General features: G+C 35.1%; 1 pseudogene; it reads left to right on the top strand.

The window, feature by feature from the left end:
- The first annotated feature begins 21,464 nt into the window (after window positions 1–21,464).
- LOC148561451 (uncharacterized) lies at window positions 21,465–24,442 on the top strand (annotated as a pseudogene).

The following is a 24,442-nucleotide window of genomic DNA, read 5'->3' on the forward strand; positions in this document are numbered from 1 at the left end:
TTTTGTCTATCAAGGTTTCCAAGTTAGTGAGTCTTTGAGATTCAGATGATGCTTGTGGTGGGTTGTGAGATGTGGGTGGTGGATGGTGGGCATTTTGATTGGTGGGTTGGTTATTGGATTGGTAATGGTTGGGATTGGGGTAGTTGTTTTGAGGTTTTCTGTAAGGGTTTTGGTTAGTTTGCTGCTGGTTGTGGTTTTGGTTGTTTCTGGAAGTGTTTTGGTTTGAGTTCCTCTGCCATGGTTGTTGGTTCTGGTTGTGATTATCTCCCCATCTGAGGTTTGGGTGGTTCTTCCAGGATGGATTATATGTGTCACCATATACTTCATTCTGTCCAGAATTTCGGTTGTGCATGTACTGGACTTGTTCTTGCTGCTGCTCCTCTTGAGTTTCTTCATTTTGCACCCATGTGGATGATGGTTGGCTTGTGTTAACTGCTGCAACTTGGAGGCTATCAATCCTCTTGGCCATTTGCTCAAATTGTTGTTGAATTTGCTGCTGCATCATCTTGTTTTGAGCCAAGATTGAGTCTACTCCTTCTAGCTCCATTACTCCTCTCCTTTGTGATGGTTGGCGGTTTCTTTGATGAGCAAAGAAATATTGATTGTTGGCCACCATGTCCACAAGATTCTGGGCTTCCTCAGTAGTTTTCATTAGTCGTAGTGAACCTCCAGCAGAATGATCTAATGCTTCTTGAGATTTCAATGTCAGGCCTTCATAGAAATTTTGCAGCACGTCCCATTCATTGAACATCTCTGGAGGACACTTTCTGATTAAAGCTTTGTACCTCTCCCATGCTTCATACAAGGATTCGGCATCTAATTGTGTAAATGTCTGCACCTAGGTTTTCAGTCTGATGACTCTTTGAGGTGGATAGAATTTGGCTAGAAATTTGGTCACCAAGTCATTCCAACTAGTGATACTTCCTTGGGGAAAAGTTTCAAGCCATTGTGCGGCCTTGTCCCTTAATGAGAACGGGAACAGCAGAAGCTTGTAGGTTTCAGGATTCACGCCATTGGATTTGACAGTGTCACAAATCCTTAAGAAAGTAGATAGATGTTGATTTGGATCCTCCAATGGTCCTCCCCCAAATGAGCAGTTGTTTTGGACCAATGTGATGAGTTGTGGCTTCAGCTCAAAGTTATTTGCATTGACATTAGGGGTGAGAATGCTGCTCCCACAATGTCTAGCGTTTGCAAAGGTATAGGAGGCCAGTACTCTCCTCTGTTGTGGGTTATTGTTAACCCCTCCTCCTAGATTAGATGGATCTCCTTCCATCTCGTGATATTCTTCCTCAGATTCTTTCTCTCCAACAATATTTTTCCCTCTTTCAGCTCTTCTTAACCTTCTAAGAGTTCTCTGGTCAGTTTCAGATAAAACAGGAATGGATCTCCCTGTACCTGACATACAAACAAAACAAAAGAAACACCACCAGTAACACTTCAATCTATTGCTAGAATGAAGTTTAGTTTAAGCAAAATTTCAAACAGTTAGTGTGTCAGTCAAAAATTAGAGAAACAGAAAAGAAAAAAGTGCTTGATCTAAACTACCACCTCACTTAATCATTGTCAATCTATTCAATCCCCGGCAACGGCGCCAAAAACTTGATGTGCGGAAAACGATCCGACACAAAACTCACCAGCAAGTGTACCGGGTCGCATCAAGTAATAATAACTCACATGAGTGAGGTCGATCCCACAGGGATTGAAGGATTGAACAATTTTAGATTAGTGGTTGATTTAGTCAAGCAGATCAAGAGTTGATTGTGTGAAATTGTGTTGACAGGAATTAAATTGCATGAAAAGTAAAGGGAGAGGGGTAAATTGCAGGAAATTAAAGAGAACAGAAAATAAAAGTGTTGAATCTTAAAGAACAAGAAATTAAATGGCAGAAACTTAGAATGCAAGAAATATAAATTGCAGAATCTTAGAATGCAAGAAATGTAAATGGCTTGAATTGTAACTGGATCAGGGATGTGGGATTGCGAAAATTAAACAAGAGAGCAGTAAATCTCAACAAACAGAAACGTAGAAGATGGATCTAACTGAACCAGATCTTAAATGCAAATGAAAATAAACTTGGTGTAGCAATGTAACAAGGAAATTGAAATTGAAAGATGTAGATCTCAGGACTCAAGAGACTAGATAACCAAGTCTAGATCTCACTGCCTTCTTAGATCCAAATTTAAAATTCAATTTCAAAAGATTAAAAATCAAAACAGAAGAAAACTTGGATTTAAATCTCAATTCTCCAATGGTGCAGTGAAAGAAACAAAAAGAGATCTCAAGGTGAGATTGAGACAGAATTTCCTCAATTCTTTAACACCCAAGACTCAAAATCTCCAAATAGCTCAAAACCCAAAGGTTCTCTACTGTGAATACTATGAAAACTCTTAAAGAAAACTCTAAAACGAAAACTCCCTAAAACTTCAAATCCTAAGCTATTTATACACTTTCTTCAAATGATCATTAAGCCTTGAATTGGGCCTTTAGTCTTGATGGAATTGGGTTGATAGTGGCCTCCGTTGCTTGCTCTTGGTGTTGGGAAGAAATCCATTAGTGAACCGGGCCATGAACCATTCACGTTTGAGCCAACGTTTGAGGCAAACGTTGACTCAAACGTCACTTGTGTTAAATTATGCAGCCAAGTCCATTTGCTGTCCTCCACGTTTGGCTCAACGTTTGAGGTCAAACGTGAGCTCAAACGTGGATCACCCCAAGCTCTCTTTTTGGCCAACGTTTGGCCCAACATTTGAGGCAAAATGTAGCCAACGTTTGACCTCACGTTTGAGGCAAACATTGGCTTAAACGTCGCTGCCCAGAAGCTCCAACTCTCCTCTTTTAGGCGCCAACGTTTGACCTCACGTTTGAGGCAAACGTTGGCGCAAACATTGCCTTCTAGGAGCTTCTTCTTCAGCCAACGTTTGCCTCAATGTTTGAGGTCAAACGTTGGCTCAAATGTTGGCTCTTATCCAGGGTATTCTTCATCTGCTACTCACGTTTGAGTTGACGTTTGAGGCAAACGTCAGCTCAAACGTGAACTCCTCTTTTCAAGCCCATTCTTGCAACCTTCTTCCAAGCTTTATTCCTCTTGTCATCAATCAACAATTGTATCAAAGCCATGCCATAATCATGAGAGTTATCCTTCTTCTTGTCACACAAGCAATTATGGCACAAAAACTCATGAAAATGCATCAATTTATCCATGGATGATTGAATCAAAGGAAAAATGAAATTCAATCCAATTAGCTTACTTGTGGCTTAAGAAAGTGCATAAAACCAAATAAAAACAAAGGAAAAAGACTAGTGAAACTAGGCTAAGATGACTTGTCATCAGTAAGTACCTCCTGGCAAAGATCACAACGGGATGTGCAACATGCCAAGCTAGGGCGTGCCACACGCCAAGGAAGACACTCCTAGGGCCCAAAATCTTTTGACGTGCAACACGCCAAACGCTAGGGGCATGCCATTTTCACATGCCTTTGAAGACTCTTTGATAAACCCCGATTTTGTGGTTCATCTTGTGCTTATTTTAGGAGATTTTACCACCTTTTTCCACATTTATTCAATGAAATAGCATGGTTTTGTAATTCTCCCTTGAATTGTGCTTAAGTGTAAAAACATACTTTTTAGGCCCTTAAATTAGTGATTTTAACTCACTTTAATTCCATCCGATGCCTTGATGTGTTTGTTGAATGATTTCAGGTTCATAAGGCAAGTATTGGATGAAAGAAATGAGGAGAAAAGCATACAAAGTGGAGAATGCATGAAGAAACAAGGATTGGGGATGCATCGATGGACACACACGCGTACAAGGCGCGCACGCGCAGAAGTGATTTTGCATAGAGACGCGCACGCGTACATGCCGCGTACGCGCGGATGAAGAAACAGTCAATTGACGCGCACACGCACATGGCGCGTACACGCCGATACTCTCACATGACCCACTTAAAGGCAAAACGCTGGGGGCAATTTCTGAGCTGCCCATGCCCAAATCCAACTTGTTTCTGAGTGTATTTCATGCAGAATTGAAGTCCAAGCAAAGGGAGAGCAATTGTTTGTAACTTAGCATCATGTAGGATAGTTTCTAGAGAGAGAAGCTCCCTCTTCTCTCTAGAATTAGGGTTCTTAAACTATTTTGCATCTTAGATCTAGGTCCAACTTCATGCTTTCATCTTGTTTCCTTTATGATTTCTTGTTCCTACTACTTGATTATCTTAGTTTGTAGTGTTAATTCTACATTTATGTCTCTTTTGTGATGATGAACTCTTGTTGGATTTGGATCTTTTCTTTAATGCAATTTAATGTTTGATATTCTTCTATTGTTGATTTCAGTTGTGATCTTACTTTCCTTGCAATTGGTAGTTGGTAGATTTTATTATTCTTACAATTTATGATGTTTACTTTTATTGCACTCTAGATGTTTGATGAAATATTCTCTTTAGTTTTTGGATAATTTTCTTTACTCTTGGCCTAGGCTAAGGGAATTGGGTAAACTTGAGTCATTGAGTATAATGGATTTGGTGATTTGAGAACCCTTGGTGATCAATTTGATACCCATTGACATTAACCCACTACTAAGTTAATTAGTAGATAGGTTGGGACTTATGGGTTGATGTGATCAAATCTATTTGACGTACTTCAAGCTTAGGAGTATACATTACGTACTTAAGGCTTTTGAGAAGTAGACTTAATGGGTTGGTCTCTCATAATTATCAATATATGGTTTGTTGACAAGGATGGTGATCTCAAATACCTATGTCTAGCCAAGAGTCTTTATTTTGCTTTCTTTAATTGCTTGCTTGATTTACTTTTCTTGCCATTTATTTTCCGCCCCTTATAAATCAACCCCCTTATTCCTTCATGGCCAATAAGCATACACTTCATTGCAATTCCTCGTGAGATGACCCGGAGTCTAAATACTTCGGTTAATTCTTATTGGGGTTTGTACTTGTGACAACTCAAGTTTTTGATGTGAGAATTGTTTGTTGGTGTAGAACTATACTTACAACGAGATTTCAATTGTGAAATTCTATACCGACACGACGATCAAGGCACTCCCATTGTTGAATGTGGAGAAGCAACCAAAGAGCTTAGTGAGGGAGTGAACTTGAAGCTCCAAGGTGAAGAAGAGGAGTTAAAGCAAGAAATGCAACAAGAGGAGGAGGTAGAGATTATTGAACAAGAGGAAGTAGTGGTTGGAGCCTTAGGATATGTTGAGTACATAGAGGAGGCACAAATTAAAGAGCCTTATTCCATAGAGTTCGAAGTTGATGTTGAGGAGGAGAGTGCACAACCTCCAATGCATAATGTGATTGAAGAATTGGAAGAAGTTTCCCAAGTAATAGGCCATCCTATTTATGATGATTCCGTACCAAATCCTTTTGAGCTTGAAGAATCCTTCCCCACTATGCTTGGAATTGATGGTGAGGTAGATTTCACTCAACCTCCTATGTATGATTTGAGTGATGGAGAAGAGCTAGAGGACATTGGCGAAGAAGAATGTGAACTTGAGGAAGCTTGGCAAGAGGTAGAGCATGAAGTATCTTGCCAAGTGATGGAAGCCTCTAGGAGAGGATGGACGGGAGTAGAGCGCGCCTTGTCAAGACCGTTGGGAACTCCTCCACCTAGGTTGTCATCTAATCCTTCATTTGAGTGGGTAAAACTTCTAACTCTTAGCTTTATTATCCCACTTGAATTTGGTTTGCTTGAAACGGATGGCCAACTTAGAGCGCTTTGTGGAATTAAGCGAAAGAGGAGGATGTTTAGTGGTTGGCGTTGTAAGTCTAGGCTCATTATGGTTGAAGCTTCAAGGAGCAAAGGTTGGACTAGTGCTCAATTGGATGGATCTAGGAGGATATTTTGGTGCTTTCATGAGAATTTATCTCTCTTGCCACCCGGAGGAAATCACCATGATCAACTCAAGGACGGGTGTGAAAACAAAGTGTGGAATCCCGGATCACAGAAGGAAAATCAACTTTGGGAGCCCATGGTTTATGAAGAACTCCATCAATGCTTGGAGTTATTAACTTTGAATGATGAAGCACAATGGAAATCCAAGCATTGGTGGATGTTCAAGGATGGATTCAAGCACAAGCCACCTTGATGAGGAGCTCCCCAATAGTCCAACTTAAGGACAATAAACAAAAGTGCTAGGTGGGAGACACCCCACCATGGTAATATCCTTTCATTTTTCTCTTTTGTACATATTGGTAAAATAGGTTTAATTTCATGTTTTGATTGATTTGTTAAGTTTGTTGGTAGTTTAGTGTGTTAAATAAGGTTTTGTGGTGTTTTGGTAGTTGTTTGGAGGTTTAGAATGCTTGGTTTGGTGCAAAAACATAGAAAAATTTTGAAAAACAGAGCACCATCCACGTGCACGTGTGCTTCACGCGTACGCGTGCATCAAGCAATTTCAACCATCCACGCGCACGCGTCATGCACGCGTACGCGTGGATTGAATTTTTCCACTTCCCAGCCATTTTCCCGAGAGTTGTGCCTACACTGTGCACGTTTTGTGCCTCTCGCGCAAGCTATGCACGCTTACGCGCACTTCACGCGTACGTGCCCCTCTCGAAATAATCCATCAATGTGCACGCGTGCCTCACGCGTACGCGTCGCTTCCATTTCACCGTTTCGTGCGCACGCGTCAATGACGCGCACGCGTGGATTGCCCTGTTTCACCATCTTCCTTTCCTCTTTTCTTTCCATTTCTTTCCTTCTTCTCTCCTCTCTTCCTTTCTTTCCATGCTTAAAACATCATCCAACACTACCAAACATCATATAACACCATTTTCCTTTTAGTTAGTTAGTTAAGTTTAATTTTTGTTTTACATTATAAGTGTTGGATTACTAATCTTGTTTACTCTTTACTGCTGCTGCTTATTGATAGAATGTTAGTTAACATCATTGTTGTTATTATCATTGTTGGATTTAATTGTTGAGGTTATATTTTGTCACTTGGTTTTGAGTTTTTGTGTTTAACATTTGTGAGCACCAAGTGAATGTTACATTGCCTTTATGCTTCTTAACTCTTTTGAATTGCATGTTTTGGCCACCATGCATTCATCATCTATTGTTAGGCAATTGTATATTATCATCGCATTTTTTTAGGTGATGCTTGTTTATGGTTTACCCTTATTCACATCACTTATTTCATGCACTGAGATTGTAGAGTTGTGAATTTGGATCGAAAGCTTACCTAGTGACATATTTTTGAGCTTTGTAAAGCTTTGTGAGCCATGCTTGCTATGCGATTGATTTCCACTTCTATCTTCTTTTTCCTAAGTTCCATAGCATCCATGTGTTTCACCTCTATGTCACTTAGTTGTTGCAACAACTTCAATATGTGTCATTGTTTGATGTGTGAGCTCTCTATACGATTTTGTTCATCAAATTTACTTGCACATCAATCAATATCCATGCATTATCCAATTTCACAATTGCTTGATTTTTGCTTGAATGCTTTTTGCTTCTTCACTACTTGTTTGGTTGCCTTAACCTACAAGTCTTTTAAAGTATCTCAAGCACACTAGAATGAGTGAAGTGCATGTTTTCTTTTGTGTAAGTGTGACGTAACTTTTTGTACTAGTGTGTGTGTATTCTAAACCGCGCACAATTTTAGAATCCACACACCTATCTTTCATCAATGTCACACCAATTCACCCACTCAATTCTAGTGATTGACCTCATTCCAACAATTCACGCTTCCTTGCTTTTGTATTTTCTCATCTTACGGTGTTTATATTATTTTTCATGATCGATGCACCATAAGCAAAAATGGAAGCGGGAGGAAGAACACACAGCAACTGGTTGACCTACCAGATAAAGGTGGCAACTCAGAGAGTCGCCGTACCCCCTTGCTTATTTAGTGCACCGAGGACGGTGCAAACTTTTAAGTGTGGGGAGGTCGTCCGACCGCTCGGCATTTTTGGGTGACAAGTTTCTAATCCCAACACTTTTGCATTTCATTTTTTAGGTCTTTTAGGATTTTTGGTTGCATTGCATATGTATATATTAAGCTTAGTCAAAATCATGATATTTTCGAAGGATTTTATCTATAGGGTACCCCTATTGATTATAAAAAACAAAAAAAAATTAAAACTTTCTTGAATTATATACTTTGTGGATCATGTTTTGAGCTAAGAACACAAGCATGTGATATTTGAGCCTAATTGTGTGGTTACATCATACATAACCACTTACTTTCATTCTTGTGTGCATTATTCCCTTCCTATGATTATAATCTTTGATTTGTTTGATTCTTTATGTCCATTATTTTGTGTATACATGCATTTATATGATTGAGGCCATTGTTCAAATAGCTCACTTACCCAAACAGCCTGCCTTTTATCTTCCATTGATAACCAATTTGAGCCTATGCTTAACCCATTTGTTCATAATTGTAGCACATTACAAGCCTAAGTGAAAAACAATAAATGTCCCTTATTTAGATCTTTGATTAGCTTAGACTAGTGAGAGTGTTTATCATTTGATTTTGGGAGTGTTGGAAACATTGGGTAGATATAAAAGTGTGTTTTTGTATTTGTGTTGAGAATCTTGGGAATTGGGTACATACTCATGTATTAATAATGTGTAAACCATATGCATTGATGTTCTTGTAAAAAAAAATAGAAAGGAAAAGAATAAAATAGAAAAAAATAAAATAGAAAAAAGAAAGGAAAAGAATTGCAATAAAAAGGGGACAAAATTCCCCAAAGAGAAGTTTAATAAGAGTCAATGCATATGTGTGGTGATCAAAAAGAGAATACATGAGTGTGTGTGAAAAGTGAAGAATGGGTAGTTAAGTTTGTTTAGAATTGTATAGGTTGTCATAGGTTAGGTGGGAAGTTTAAGTTAATCAAAGACTCGAATTTCAAGCTCACTTGACCATATGCATCCTACCTTGACCCTAACCCCGTTATAACCTATGGGAAGCCCTCATGATATTTGTGTGCATGCATGAATTAATTGTTGATTGTTAGATGAAAAACAAATCTTGGAAAGCATGATTAGGGGAGAATTGAGTGAATCAACCCCATACACTTGAGTACCTAGAGCGAATACACATCTGGTGAGGGTTCGATCACTCAATTACATGTTTCCACCCATGATTATCTTTTCTTGCAAGTTTGTAAAATCTTTCAATGATTCAATCCAATTGTAGTTTGCTTTGGTTGCTATTGCCTTAGCCCTTGTGCTTGCATTTGTATTCTTGGAAAATAATTTATTTTGACTAAGCCATTGCATTCATGTAAATAGGTTGCATATAGATAGATTGCATTTAGTTAGTTTGCATTGAATAAATGTTAATACCCTTTGCTTCTTTCTTGATTTTAGCATGAGGACATGCTTAGTTTAAGTGTGGGGAAATTTGATAAACCCCGATTTCGTGGTTCATCTTGTGCTTATTTTAGGGGATTTTACCACCTTTTCCCACATTTATTCAATGAAATAGCATGGTTTTGTATTTCTTCCTTGAATTGTGCTTAAGTGTAAAAACATGCTTTTTAGGCCCTTAAATTGGTGATTTTAACTAACTTTAATTTCATTCGATGCCTTGATGTGTTTGTTGAGTGATTTTAGGTTCATAAGGCAAGTTTTGGATGGAAGAAATGAGGAGAAAAGCATACAAAGTGGAGAATGCATGAAGAAACAAGGATTGGGGATGCATCGTTGGGCGCGCACGCGTACAAGGCGCGCACGCGCAGAAGTGATTTCACATAGAGACGCGCACGCGTACATGCCACGTACGCGTGGACGAAGAAACAGTCAATCGACGCGCACGTGCACATGGCGCGTACGCGCCAATACTCTCACGTGACCGACTTAAAGCCAAAATGCTGGGGGCGATTTCTGAGCTGCCCAGGCCCAAATCCAACTTGTTTCTGAGTGTATTTCATGCAGAATTAAAGTCCAAGCAAAAGGGGAGCAATTGTTTGTAACTTAGCATCATGTAGGTTAGTTCCTAGAGAGAGAAGCTCTTTCTTCTCTCTAGAATTAAGGTTCTTAGACTATTTTGCATCTTAGATCTAGGTCCAGCTTCATGCTTTCATCTTGTTTCCTTTATGATTTCTTGTTCCTACTACTTGATTATCTTAGTTTATAGTATTAATTCTACGTTTATGTCTCTTTTGTGATGATGAACTCTTGTTGGATTTGGATATTTTCTTTAATGCAATTTAATGTTTGATGTTCTTCTATTGTTGATTTGAGTTGTGATCTTACTTTCCTTGCAATTGGTAGTTGGTAGATTTTATTATTCTTGCAATTTATGATGTTTACTTTTATTGCACTCTAGATGTTTGATGAAATGTTCTCTTTAGTTTTTGGATAATTTTCTTTACTCTTGGCTTAGGCTAAGGGAATTGGGTAAACTTGAGTCATTGGGTATAATGGATTTGGTGATTTGAGAACCCTTGGTGATCAATTTGATGCCCATTGACACTAACCCACTACTAAGTTAATTAGTAGATAGGTTGGGACTTATGGGTTGACGTGATCAAATCTATTTGACGTACTTCAAGCTTAGGAGTAGACATTACGTACTTAAGGCTTTTGGGAAGTAGACTTAATGGGTTGGTCTCTCATAATTATCAATATTTGGTTTTTTGACAAGGATGGTGATCTCAAATACCTATGTCTAGCCAAGAGTCTTTATTTTGCTTTCTTTAATTGCTTGCTTGATTTCCTTTTCTTGCCATTTATTTTCCGCCCCTTATAAATCAACCCCCTTATTCCTTCATGGCCAATAAGCATACACTTCATTGCAATTCCTCGTGAGACGACCCGGAGTCTAAATACTTCGGTTAATTCTTATTGTGGTTTGTACTTGTGACAACTCAAGTTTTTTATGTGAGAATTGTTTGTTGGTGTAGAACTATACTTACAACGAGATTTCAATTGTGAAATTCTAAACCGACACGACGATTATCATTCATCACTCTTCCAAGCTAAAAGTTGGCATTCCATAAGCCAAGGGTAGGCATGCAACACACCAAGATGGAATGTTCCAGGGCTGAACTCAAAAGTGTACGTGTAACACGCCAAGGTTGCGCGTGCCACATGCCAAAGCAGGATGCTCTAGGGCTGCACTTTTTGGTGGCATGCTATACGCTAGTCATGGGCCTGCCACACACCCATATCCACAAGCCTAATTATCAAATTAACAAGCCCAGTTACCAAGAGACAAACCCATGATGCTAAAAGAAGTGAACCAATAAGCTCTGAATCAGAATCACAAAGAATTAAAGATTAATTGAAGAAGATTTGATTTAATTGTTCTAATGAAGTTTGAATTTGAATTCTAGATTTTTGTTTTAGGATTTAGTATAAAAGGTTCTTGAAAACAATTGTTCAGGACCTTCAGCCGTTTTTCAATTATTGTTTTTGTTTTCAGCACATCATAAGCAACTAATCTCCTCTATTAAGGTTAAGAGCTCTGCTGATTCTTAGGGATTAATGTTATTACTTTCCTATGCTTAATTTATGCATTGATGTTTTCTTAAGAAACAAGTTTTTGTTCTTTTACAATGATTTGAATATATTGGAAAATAGTTTGAATCTGAATTGAATTCTATATTCATCTTGAAAAAGTTGTTTGTTAGAATTAAGCTTGAAAACTTCTTCTCATGATTCTCTGGGTTTTAAACTTAGCTTGATAAGTGACATTAAACCAACTAGGATTAGGGCTTAAGGATTGTGTCGTTTTTGACTCAATGAAAGTGCTTAATCTCTTTTCTTAATGAATTGACTAAGGAATTAGTAATTGATTAGGTTAAAAAGAAATTGAATCACTAAGGGATTGAGATTTGGTTAATTAAGTTTCATCGTGAGATACATCTTTGCATAATTAAGGTAGAAAGTGAAAAGTATTTATCTTGAAAGTCTTTTTATTTCAGGTAGTATTCGGATGGATTTAACAAGTTTGTGTAGTAGAAAAGGAAGAAAGTGAATGATGCTGTCAACCCTGACCTCCTTGCACTCCAACATGAATAACTTTCGCTACAAAAGTCTAACTGATGCGATTCTAGTAGCAATAAAAAGCTAACTTTCAGAGCTTTTGATGAGCGGATAATTTATACGCTTTTTGGCATTGTTTTTAGTATATTTTTAGTATATTTTAATTAGTTTTTATTATATTTTTATTAGTTTTTAAATAAAAATCACTCTTATGGACTTTACTATGAGTTTGTGTATTTTTTGGTGATTTCAGATATTTTCTGGCTGAAATTGGGGGACCTGAGCAAAAATCTGATTCAGTGGCTGAAAAAGGACTGCAGATGCTGTTGGATTCTGACCTCCCTGCACTCAAAGTGGATTTTCTGGAGCTACAGATACCCAATTGGCACGCTCTCAATTGCGTTAGAAAGTAGACATCCTGGGCTTTCCAGCAATATATAATAGTCCATACTTTGCCCAAGATTTAATGGCCTAAACCGGCATTCAAAGTCAGCATAGAAATTCTGGCCTCAAAACGCCAGAACTGGCATAAAAGCTGGAGGTAAACGCCCAAACTGGCACAAAAGCTAGCGTTTAACTCCAAGAAAAGTCTCTACACATGAAAGCTTCAATGCTCAGCCCATGCACACACCAAGTGGGCCCGGAAGAAGATTTCTGCATTAATTACTGATTTCTGTAAACCTTAGGCTACTAGTTCTCTATAAATAGGACCTTATACTATTGTATTTGGGGGAATCTTTGGACGTTTAGTCCCTAGACCTTGGAGGCTGCACATTCGGCCATGCTTACACCATTATCACTTTTATATTTTCAACGGTGGAGTTTCTACACGCCATAGATTAAGGTGTGGAGCTCTGCTGTTCTTCATGAATTAATGCAAAGTACTATTGTTTTTCTATTCAACTCAAGTCTATTTCTTCTCCAAGATATTCATTTGTACCCAAGAACATGATGAATGTGATGATTATGTGACACTCATCACCATTCTCACCTATGAACGCGTGACTGACAACCACTTTCGTTCTACATGCAAACAAGCTTGAATGTGTATCTCTTGGGTTTCTAATCTAAGATTGGAACCTTCGTGGTATAGGCTAGAATTATTGGCGGCCATTCCTGAGATCCGAAATGTCTAAACCTTGTATGTGGTATTCTGAGTGGGATCTGGGAAGGGATGACTGTGACGGGCTTCAAACTCGCGATTGTTGGGCGTGTGACAGACGCAAAAGAATCAATGGATCCTATTCCAACATGATCGAGAACCGACAGATGATTCGTCGTGCGGTGACAGCGTGCGTAGAACATTTTCACTGAGAGGACGGGAAGTAGCCATTGACAACGGTGATGCCCAACATAAAGCTTGCCATGGAAAGGAGTATAAATGATTGGAAGAAGGCAATAGGAAAGCAGAGGTTCGAGAGGAACAAAGCATCTTCATACGCTTATCTGAAATTCCTACCAATAAATTACATAAGTATCTCTATCTCTATCTTTATTTTATGTTATTTTAATTATCAATCCTCCATAACCATTTGAATCTGCCTGACTGAGATTTACAAGATGACCATAGCTTGCTTCAAGCCGACAATCTCCGTGGGATCGACCCTTACTCACGTAAGGTATTACTTGGACGACCCAGTGCACTTGCTGGTTAGTTGTGCGGAATTGTGACAAAGTGTGATTCACGTTTGAGTGCTCCAAGTCTTTGGCGCCATTGTTGATGATCACAATTTCGTGCACCAGCTTTCCAATGATATATAATAGTCTACACTTTCTTCAAGTGCACACGGCCAAGGTGGCGCCTAACATGGAATTTCCCAAGTTAGGCGCCATGATCACACAACATCCTCCATTGCATTCGGCCAATGCCACGCCTAACTTGGAATTTCCCAAGTTAGGCGCCAATCCTAGCTAAGGAATGGTCACCACTTCCACATGGATGATGGCCACGAAGATATTATTTATTTTCGATTAAAACTTTATTTTATTTGTAAATAGGAAAAGATATTATTTAGTTTTAGAAAATATATTTTACATTAATTAGGATTAGATATAAAAGGGAAAAGTTTTAGCCATTCGGGCTCTCTTCTCTCTTATGCACCTCATTCTACAGTTTACCATTTTTTCTGAATCCAAGTTTTCTCTCTAAGCTATGAGCAACTAAACCTCCACCGTTAAGGTTAGGAGCTCTGTTTATTCTATGGATTAATATTGTTACTTTTCTATTTTAATTAATGTATTGATTTCAATTTTGAGAATTTGTTTTTGTTCTTCATCTTAAGGATTTGGGTAGATCAAAAGAATAACCCCTATTCTGATTGAGTTCTTGTAGACCTTCGAAAAGCAATTTACTTGAACAATAGTTTGAAAATAATTTCTCCTAAATCACTAATTTATCTGGACTTAACGGGATATGTGACATATAATCCTCTTATATTTGGATAATTAGAATTTCTGTGGCTAATAAACTAGAACTGAACCTCACCCTCTAATTGAAATTAAGTGACCAAGGAATTGACAGTTAACTAGATTAGAGGAGACTAAATTACTAAGGAATTAGGGTTATAGTTTGCCATGAATTGAATCTTGCATGATTAAAATAGTTAGTAAGAAATAGAAATTCGGAAGATAAACAACTCTGAAACCTTAACTGTTTTCTCATATATTCTTTACATCAATTTACTATTTGCTTTTATTTCTCTAAATTACTGTTTTATGCTTTACAACACTAAAACACTCTTTTCTGCTTGTCTAACTAAGTATATCACTCAACCATTGTTGATTAATCCCTCAATTCTCGTGGGATCAACCCTCACTCTCTTGAGGTATTACTTGGTACGACTTGGTGCACTTGCTGGTTAGTTTGTGGATTTTAAATTTCGCACCACTAGGTTAGTTCGGGCACCAGACTAGGGGCTTCTTCTGGATATATGTACATGATGTATATTATTATGACTACCTTGCTTATTCCTGTATTTTATTTTCTGTACTGTTGTTCATGTATGTTGATTTAGTTTTTCCTATTTTTTGGTATAAAGAAAATGTTTTTCCGAAAAATCGAGTACGCGTTAACAAGGGTACAGGCTTACTATTAAATAATAGCTATGTATAGGAAGCAAGTTGGTAACACTCGATTTTCGGTATGATCATGACATATTAGAAATTGGATCCTTACACAATATCTTTTACTATAACTATCGTTATATTCTTGAAAAAGTTTTTGTTAGTTACCTCATTTTTCAGTTAAAATCTTTCTGTATCCTTTAACTTTTAAATAGTACACTAGATCCCAGGATTTTAGTCATTTATGGCTAGCCTCTAAGCTTTAATCAATTGTATTTTGACTCCTCAACATTTTATTTAATTATATATTACCTCTGTAATTTTAATAAACTATATTATTCTTGAAACCTCATTTTTTTTATGCCACAAGTTGTAAGGAATGGCGCTTAGCGCCCACAACTAACACTCAACGCCTTCAAAGTGTGAAATTTGTAATGAGTCACAGGCGCCTAGCACTCAATACTCGGTGCCTAGCGCCTAGGGTCATGAAATAGTAGGGCACCCAGCACCCATGTTGTATGTATATAGTTAGGCGCCCAGCGCCCATGTTAATTACATGGTTGAGCTCCGAACGCCCTTGTTGTTTTCATGGTTAGGCGCCCAGCGCCCAAATTTTAACCTCCAGTATACTCCTTGAGTAAATACAAGAGCTATAAGTATAAATGATACTAGTAATATGATTATCTTAAAAATAAAAGATATGATGATACATTAGCATAATTAAGTTCATCAGAAAGTGCCGACATTAATCCGTGCCAGTAGATCTTGAATCCGATTATTATATTATTATTTTCGTTCTCTCAAGGTTCAAGTCCAGTTCATTGTAACGAATCTAATTGCGAAATCTGAATTCAAAAATTCCTAGCTAAAGTGGCTCAAAACGAAATCTTCGCTAATTAGTAGCTGTTGACGGCTTTAACTAGGCTTTTTAAGAAATTTTATTGTGCTAACAACTAGGCCGTTACACCGCATCTACGTATTACGTGATCGTGAATTTTTACATTCTAAACATAGTCCCCCTACCATCGTAACACACAACTAGAAATAGGACTTTTTCGGACGAATTTTGAGACGAAATTGAAATAAATTTCGAACAAATTAGAGACAAATTTTTTCTTTCAAACAAAATTGGGACAAATTTTTTTTGTCCCAAAAAGCCTTGTTGCTAATTTAAATTTTGTCTGAAATTTCGTCCGAAATTTTTTTCAGACGATTTTGTGACAGATTTCGAATAGGCATTTATCTACTAGATTTCTAACTATTATGATGTATTTTAGACGAATTTCAGACAGATTAGCTAACATAAAAACAACGTATTTCAGACAAATTTCAAACAAAAAATATACTTTATTTCAGACAAATTTCTAACGAATTTAGTCAAATATAACAAATTTTTTTCGAACAAATTTTAGACAAATCAAATATTTCTTTTCAATTAAATTTCAGACAAATTTAATTTAAAAGAATTTACGTATTTGAAACAAATTTCATACAAAACAAAAAATTATTTTTGCACAAATTTTCTACAAATTTAATATAATATTTCAAATAATTTTCATAAAAAATAATTTGCTATTTAATAGATAAATATTTTAGAAAATAAATTGTATTCGATATACTTTCTATATTAAGACCATCATAATCATTTTTTTCATATTACATCATCCAAATTATAAACACATAATAAAATCATGAAAAAGTTAATTACCATAAAAGAGTTAAAAAAATATTTATTATTAAAATACTTTTGTCCATAAATGTAATCAAACTAAAATAAGAAAAAAATACTTAAACTAAAATAAAGAAAGCCTTTAAAAAGGTCAAATATCATGAATAAAATAAAATGTACTAACTAATTCACCTAAAAATTCCTTAATCTAAATCAGAAGAAACATATACTCCAAATATCAATCACTCATGTTATCATCACTAGAGCCTGTCCCAAGCTCATCTTCCGTAGGATCAGACAAGGTTGAAGGAAGTGGGAGATTCAACTTTTTATACAAAGCATGAATTGTCTTTTCAGTAGAACCAATTCTTTTCTGTTGAACTTTTAGTTGACGTCCTTGATTTTTTAACTTGTGCTCAGCATCTTTCAACTTAACCTTTTGCTCTTCATTGATCATTTCTTGCTCCTTTGCTTTTTCTTTCCACATGTGAATTTCTTGCTCAATATTTAGATTGTCTTTGGATGTCTCTGAACAATTTCTGGAATCCAACTTTGAAGACAGATCAAAACCAAAAGAACCTAAACCAAAAGCAGCTTTCTTTTTTCCCTTTGTTACAACTTCATTCCAAACAGTTTAATCATCTGGTATATCTAGGCTTTCCTTAGATGCCTCAACATCTCCCTCATTATCCAAGGATAAGGCTATTTGAGAAAGTTCTGTCTTTCGTTTTTTGAATTCACCCTACAAAATCAATTCATGTTAATCACAACTAAATATGTCATGAACAAATACTAACATATAGTGAAAATTAGCAGTTAAAAAAATAAAAAGAAGAACAAATTCGCATCACATACAATGACTTTCTCAGATCTTTCATTAATCCAACTTTTGTCTTTTTTGGTGTGGCATTTAGTATGAACCTCCTCTAGAGAAGGTTTTACTCCCGTAGCTTTCTCCTATAATATGACAGTTTTAATCGATAGGAAAGAAAAAAGAATAAGAAAACATTGCACATAATAAGAACAAGACTATAAATAAACTATTTTTATCTTACCATTCTGCGTGCATGTTCACCCATAGATATGGAACCACCAGTATGCATGGAACTTCCAGCATTTGATGCTCGATTCACAGTATTTGCTGCTGACTAGTTCTTAAATTTCAAATCTGTAGCAAAATAATGTAATAGTTGATGCCAAACGGGTTCAGGAATATATTTTGGTACATGGTTAGGGTCATCTGAATAATTGCGTCTCTCCTGATTCATCAATGATATTAATCGAGCACTCCCTTTAATCTCAAAAATTTGACGAATTCTTGCATTGTGTTGAGGTTTCCACATACAATTTTTCTATAAAAGAAAACAAACATATACATTGAATTACCCACTATGTATAATATCAAAATAACAAAAAAATGATAATAAATACTTACCTTAAATTCAGTAAACCACAAATCTCGCATTTGCTCACTGGCATGTCTCCAGGAAGGGCAGAATTCTGAAAATTTGCTTTTAATGGCATTTGTTACATGACGAATAGCAGTACATGAATTAAACCTATAAGAAATTCAAATAATGAGTAATTACACATGTATTCACAATAAAAACAATATAGAGAGAACGTTAAAATAGAAAACTAATTGTTATACTTACTCATTGCCAAAAGGCTCTATTTTCAAGAGCCCTTCTTGAGTGACAAGTTCACCTTCTTGAGCAAGAGATTCATCGTGATGATTTTCATCCGATGAGTGAGCATGATGTAAATTTTGTTCATTATTAGGAGCATTATCAAATGACTGAGGTTGGATAGGTGAACAGTATGGTGATTCAGCTGGTGATGGTGATGGTGATGGTGGTGGTGTATGATAAGCATGGGAGATTCTTCAGCTACGTTCTTCATTCCACACACATATACTTCATAAATCCATTCTTACTTGAGCATCGGAGTGTCCTTGCCAAGTACCCACCCCGTCATTCCAGTCAGACAATCCAACAACTGTTTCGACTCACAAGTCCCTAATCCATCTTACAACCCGTACCAGAGACTTCTAAATAAGTAATTTTTCTCTAATTTCTTTATAGTGTTTATATAATTCTTGTATGCGTGACACAATTTATTTTTTCATATTTTTTAAAATGTTAATGGATAGAACACTTTTTAAATTTTAATAAAAAAATTGAAAAAAAAACTTTTAAGTGGTCAACATTTTTTTAATATTTTAATCTTATATTTATAAAATAATACTATTTACTATCTAATTTTTGTATTTTCTATATTAAACAGAAATTTTAATTCCCTAACATTCTCCATTAAATTAATGTCAAATATAAATTTGTGTCTAAACAAAACTTTATCCCGATAATGAATTGATTCATATATACATAACGTATTGGTTATATCGTTTTCTTCTTCTCAGCATCACTTTATAGGTGCTTTATGTTTGTATTTGAAAATTTATATGTGATAAACATTATTTCAAAAAGCTTAATGATTAATTTAACCAGTAAGTTTTTAGATTAAATTTAAAGGTTCATGAAAAATCCCTACTTATTAAAACAATTTTATTATATGCAACTCGATGTTACGGTGATGCTAGTTATATTATTGTCATACAAAAAACTTTACTAACGTATTACTAAGATATATATTTTGCAAACAAAAGCAAACATATATGAAAGTTTTCATAGATCAAAATTGTTATACGGTTTCGTTATAAATGCTATAAGAAATCAAAAGTCAAATTTTTTTGTGTATATATATACTAGCGGCTCAACAGGTACTGCAGTGCCTGTTCAGCTGCTTTTCTATTGAGTTAAAAAAATATTTTTTATTTTTATTTTTAAAATTATAAATTTAATATCAATTTAAAAAATAAATTATGAAAAAATAAAATATTTAATCACTCTTTCTTTCGTATAATTTTAATAGCTAACAAAATTTTATTTCTTATAATTTCATATTCAACATTTTAAATTATCTTTAATTTTATTATTCTTTTAAAATTTTTAATTTTTAGTTTTATTATTCTTTTTTCTTATCATTATTTATCTATATATACCTCACCACCATTTTTATATGGAAAAGTATAGGGTACCAATATATTATCTGCCAACTTCTGCCAACTCTTATTTATAATTGTGTTTTATGGAAGTGTGTTCGTGGATGTGTCTAATAATTAATATATTTTAAATACATATATAAAGAGACACATCCAGAAAATATATTTATAAAGATACTTCTATTAAACACAGTTATAAAAAAGACATTTTTATTAGACACATCCACGAATACACTTTCATGAAACACAATTATAAATAAGAGTTGGCAGAAGTTGGCAGATATGCTGTTGGTAACGTAGCGGAACCGTTTTTATATTAGCTTGTTCTCTCTTTCTTCCTCCGTTTTTTATTCTCTTTCTATCTTCTCTTCAATCGCAGTTAGTTACCATCATATATTAGTTAATAATTATTACACTCAAAAGTGAATACTAATTTAAAAATAAAATTAAAAAAAATCTTATAACTCTTATGTGAATCATCTACAGTTCTACACTTCTATAAATGTAACGAATGAGTAAATTTAACTTTTTTCTATTATGAGTATTTTTTTTATTATCTAATGCATACAAAGTCACATATTTTCATTTATGATAAAAGTTACAAATTAAAATTAAATGATATTAGTACTTTTTGGTTTAATAAAATTAAAATAAAGTACAAAAATAAGGATAAAAACTAAAAAAATAGATGGCTCTAGAGAAGGATAATGTTAAATTTTATGTCATTTTGTATGAGAATAGTAATTTATTTTAAGGGCACTTTACTGTACAGATTGGAGTGGTATAGAGAGAGAATATAATTTCTTTTATATTTATTTTTTATTATTTAATTATTATTCAAAATGTGGGTCCTACCTTTATTAATCTCTCTTTCATTCTATTAAAGAAAAAATCTGTAAACTTACCTCTTTAACATATAATTCACATATTAAATTTTTGTACTAAATAACAAAAAAGTTAAAGTGTCGGCCAATTTATTTAAACGCTTGTCAACATTATTGTTAATTTATATAAAAAAAATTATTGATTATGAAAATTATTATATACTTTATATGTAGATATGAAAATTTCAGATCATTGAAAGTGGATGTACAATAGAAATTTGCCAAACCGAGGAGGATTACGATAAGAATTTATCAATGGTGTTCGACAATTTATTGATACAGTTACAAAACAACCTCAATTTGTACTTGAAGGCAGTCTACTTAGATGTCCTTGCAACAAACATAAAAATAAAGTTTTCTCAACTCCGGATGAAGTTTTACTAGATTTATATAAATATGGTTTCATGCCAAGATACTGGTGTTGGGATTCAGATGGAGAGAGTCCATTGCATTTGAATGTAGATCACGATAATCAAGAAGGCACATGTTTTTCTCCGCATGTTAGTGTGCCAATAAAAAATCAGAATTATCAATGGCAGTTAAAATGTTGAGTATAAAAGCTTAAGGGAATGTATCTCAACAAATCTTTGATGATTTCATGAAATATATGAAAGAAGTGATGCCTAAGGATAACTTACTTGTCTCCAATTTTTATGAAGCAAAGAAGCTAGTATCGAAACTTGGCATGGAAAGCAATAAAATTGATTATTGCATTAATGGTTGTATGCTGTATTACAAGGAGGATGATATACCAAGAAAGGAATGTAAATTTTTTCATTCTCCAAGGTACAAAATAGGTAAAAAGGGTAAACAAGTGCCTTTGAAACGAATGCACTATTTACCGCTTATACCTCGTTTAAGAAGACTTTATGCTTCAATGAACACAACATCTCACATGCGATGGCATTTTGATCACGAGTTTAAAGGAGTTCTTGAGCATCCATCGGATTCAAAAGTATGGAAGTATTTTGATAGAAAACATCCACAATTTTCTCAAGAATCACACAATGTCAGACTAGGATTATGTGCTGATGGATTCACCACTTTTGGTCAATCTGGTAAACAATATTCATGTTGGCCAATAATTGTCACTCCGTATAACCTGCCTCCTTCTATGTGCATGAAAACTCCTTACATGTTTTTATCCATGATTATCCCTGGTCCTCGTAATCCCAAAACCAGAATTGATGTATACGTGCAGCCCTTGATTGATGAGCTAAAACTACTGTGGGAAGATGGCGTTTTAACTTATGATATTCATTCCAAGTCAAATTTTGTAATGCAAGCTGCATTGTTATGGACTATTAATGATTTTTCTGCATATGGAATGTTGTCTGGATGGATGACAGCAGGCAGACTAGCATGCCCATACTGTATGGAACGAATCAAGGCATTCCAATTAAAAAATGGGAGAAAGCCATCATGGTTTGACTGCCACAGACAATTCTTGCCAAATAATCACATGTTTAGAAGAAACAACGATGCAATCTATAAGAATAGAATTGAGAGATCAGAACCTCCACCAAGATTGACTGGAGAGCAAATATGGTATATAGTTCAGAATTATGATAAGATAAGTGATGTTGAGAAACTTGAGATAGAAGGATATGGAAGTACGCATAATTGGACCAAAAGAAGCATATTTTGGGATTTGCCTTATTGGCGTCATAATTTAATCCGTCATAACCTTGATGTAATGCATATTGAGAAGAATGTATTTGATAATATATTCAATACTGTCATGGACATCAAAGAGAAGACTAAAGATAATGCAAAGGCTAGAATGGATCTGTCATTATACTGCAAGCGAAAAAGTTTAGAACTGCCAGAACAAAGTGGAGGTAAAATTATAAAACCCAAAGCAAACTACACATTTACCCTCCAGCAAAAGAGGGCAATATGTGAATGGGTGAAAGAGTTAAGGATGCCTGATGGGTATGTTTCAAATTTAGGGAGATGTGTTGACATGAAAGAGGGTAAGTTATATGGAATGAAAAGTCATGATTGTCATATATTTATGGAACGTTTACTGCCAATTGCTTTTAGTTCATTGCCAGAGCAGATATGGAAGCCAATAACAGAGTCAAGTCAATTCTTTTGAGATTTGTGCTCAACATCGTTACGAGAAGATGTTCTAAATAAGCTAGAAGAAAATATTTCAATTGTGCTATGCAAGCTAGAACGTATTTTTCCTCTTGGATTTTTTGACTCAATGGAACATCTACCTATTCATTTGCCATTTGAAGCATTGCTTGGTGGTCCTGTGCAATATAGATGGATGTATCCTTTTGAGAGGTACCTTATTCACACCTCTATATTTACTCTCAAATTTCTTTTTACTATTTTATTAAGTCAACTATTTGTTATTTGATTTTTGTTATGAATTTTTTCATGATAGATTTCTCCATCATCTTAAGAAAAAGGTCAAGAACAAAGCACATGTTAAAGGATCTATCGTTGAATCATACCTAATTGAGGAGATTTCTCACTTTTGTGAGTACTATTTTAACCAAACTAGCATCGACGCAAAGCAAAATGATGAAGGTGATGATTCAATTGAGCAGAATTTGTCTATTTTTAATTTGCCTGGTTGTTTGGCTGGTGAATGCAAAACTCGTTATTTAGATGACAAAGAATTCAGTGCAGCCATGAATCATATACTAATAAACTGTGATGGAATTAAGCCATATATTGAGTGAGTATTTATCTTCCTATATATATTCTTATGATTAATAATATTTTCTTATATTAATAATTTTAATTTATTTAAAATTCATGTACTATAGGATCTTTGTGTTTCATACGCCAAGATCATATTACTTTAAGTGATGAACAAGTTGATCAATTTATTGAAGCGGATTTTGCAAAATGGTTTAAAAATTATGTAAGTCAACATGATATGATAGTCTTATTGTATACACAATTTTTGGTAGATGACATATTATATTCTAACTTATTGGTTCTTATTTAATATAGGTTCATGATCCTTTAAATAATGTGACAGATTCGAATATTCATTCCTTGGCATGGGGTCCTTTGAGAATTGTTAAATGTTGGCTTATCTACAAAGTCAATGGCTTCAAGTTTCACACAAGATCTCACTCAAGTGGAAAGTCAACTCAGAATTATGGAATATGTGTCAAAGGCACAGGTTATGGTGAATATGAAAATGATTTCTATTGCCAGCTTAATGAAATTATCCAAGTTGAGTATACTGGGCTACCACTAAAAAGAGTTGTACTATTTAAATGTGAATGGTTTGATCCCACGATTGGCAAAGGAATAAAGGTAAACAAATAGTATGGAATCATACAGATTCGAAAGAATCGACGATATGGTAAATATGATCCATTTATCATTGCACATAAAGCAATTCAAGTACATTTTGCACCTCATCCAATGAGCAACACCAAGGAAAAAGCAGAATGGTGGTTTGTATTCAAGACTAAAGCAAGAGGTGAGATTGAGATTGAAACAACGGAGGATTTTGTATATCAAGAAGATGGCACAAATCAATCTAACAATCATATCTCAAATGATATTGACATTATTGTTGATTTATTGGATACCAATAGTATAAGATAATAATAATAATAATAATAAGAAGAAGAAGAAGAAGAAGAAGAAGAAGAAGAAGAAGAAGAAGAAGAAGAAGAAGAAGAAGAAGAAGAAGAAGATGATGATGATGATGATGATGATGATGATGATGATGAGCCACTTGGGGATGAAGACGAAGATATGGATGAGGATGAGAACGAAGACGAGGACGACGACGAGAACAATGAGGATGAAGATCAAGATGAATAG

Source organism: Arachis ipaensis, chromosome B6 (assembly GCF_059453495.1).
Source record: "Arachis ipaensis isolate K30076 ecotype BB chromosome B6, ASM5945349v1, whole genome shotgun sequence".
NCBI lineage: Eukaryota > Viridiplantae > Streptophyta > Magnoliopsida > Fabales > Fabaceae > Arachis > Arachis ipaensis.